Raw genomic sequence first — 1,994 nt, 5'->3', positions numbered from 1 at the left:
AAAAGAAAAGAAGAAATAAACGACTAAATTGATGAGAATTATGATACGGATTACATTCTTTGAGAACGAAACCAACTTTGGAATTAAAGCCAATGAATGTCCATCTACCAATGCAATTTTAGTGCCACTCGAAGACAAACTCTTCTGTTTATTTAAAATATAAAATTTAGAATAATTAAGAATTACTTTCAAATGCAACTAAACACAATTGTAAAAGAATTACAATCCAATAATATGAACAACCAATATCAGGAAACTAGAGACATATATGAAATTGACCAGAACTCCACTCACAGATTTGTCTCTCTAACTGAACAAATATGTGACCAGCCAGCCAAATCCAATCGAAAATGCAAATGTAACAACCAAACTGCCTTCGTGAGAAAGACGTGTCAATGCCAAATGAAAATCTTAACTGAAAGAGAATACATACAAAACTTACATCTAAGCTGTTCAAATCTCAATAAAAGCAACATATCTACAGATTTCATAATATTAATAAAAGACACACATTATCCTCATGTATATAGCCAATGGATAGTAGACAGACACCATATGGTATAAAATGGAGCATGATAAACAAAGGAAGATCTAACAATAGAATAGAAGACGTTGCAATTTATACACAGCAGAAACGTTCGAAATATTATTTGCCAATAACACTCATTAGTAAACACTCAGAAAAATCATTACATATTGACATAAAATATACAAGACATAAATATTTTATCTAAACACCTAACACTCGTTTCAAACACATATCAATAAATTCAATTGAGTTCTTGTGCATAATATCCTAGATAATTAATACCAGACATATGCATTAAATATACGCACGTTCAACCGTTCATATCTATATATTCATATCATCGTATTTCCACACAAATGACAAACTGATTTGTATGAAAGTGATCCGGGCAATGTGTTCTACTGTGTTTGAGGGATTGAAAAACTAGAGCGAATGCTATATAAATGGAAGTCACTATAAGTTTGAGGATATTCTTTTATTCTTTTAATTGTTTTAGTCATTAGACTGCGGCCATGCTGGAACACCGCCTTGAAGGGTTTTTTTTAGTCGACTCCAAGACTTATTTTTAAAGCCTAGTACTTATTCAATCGGATACTTTTGCCGAACCGCTAAGTTACGGGGACATAAACACACCAACGTCTGTTGTCAAGCAGCGATGAGGGGACAAACCCACAGAAAGGTACGTACACACACACGCACACACACACACACACACACACATACAACGGACTCCTGTCAGTTTTCGTCTACCAAATCCACTGACAAGGTTTTAATCAGCCCGAGGCTATAGTAGAAGACACTTGTCCAAGGTGCTACGCAGTGAGACTGAACCCGGAATCATGTGGACGGGAAGCAAGCTTCTTACCACACAGCCACACAGCAATTTTAAATCTACTACCTCCAACGTTGACTCATTACATTCATCACACACATGTTAATTTTACTTTTATAATATATTTAAAATATAATAGAGAAAGCTGCTTATTAATTAGGTCTGTAACAATCACTAAAAGTACTAAAAGAAACCAATTATTAAAGGGTTGACCGTCTGGAAATATTTTTATAAATCCATGTTTTAAGAGATTTCCTATAACTTCGATTTCTCAAGTTTATTGAATTTTTTTTGAACTCCAATTTCTCGCATATTTAAATATTCATTGCATTCACTGCGTCCAATTCTTCACAAATTTAAATATTCATTGCATTAACTGCGGAGTATTCTATTTTTATTTGCAAATTCTCACTTTCTCTTTTAATGTTTTCATTTCAAGTTTTAATTAATTATGTGGAAAACCGACAGTTTGTTCTATTAATGTGTACGTAATGCAAAAACATTATTCATTGAATGAAAATTTTCTGAAATACCCATATAGTTTTTGTAAAAAAAATTTTAAAGTGATTTTATTGTTATGGCTGTTTGGAACGCTATAAGCCTTACAAAAATAACTGTCCGGACCGATTTTGG

This window comes from Octopus bimaculoides, chromosome 2 (genome assembly GCF_001194135.2).
Source record: "Octopus bimaculoides isolate UCB-OBI-ISO-001 chromosome 2, ASM119413v2, whole genome shotgun sequence".
NCBI classification, from domain to species: Eukaryota; Metazoa; Mollusca; class Cephalopoda; order Octopoda; family Octopodidae; genus Octopus; species Octopus bimaculoides.
The sequence above is the reverse complement of the archived record's forward strand: the minus strand, read 5'-3'. Positions refer to the sequence as shown.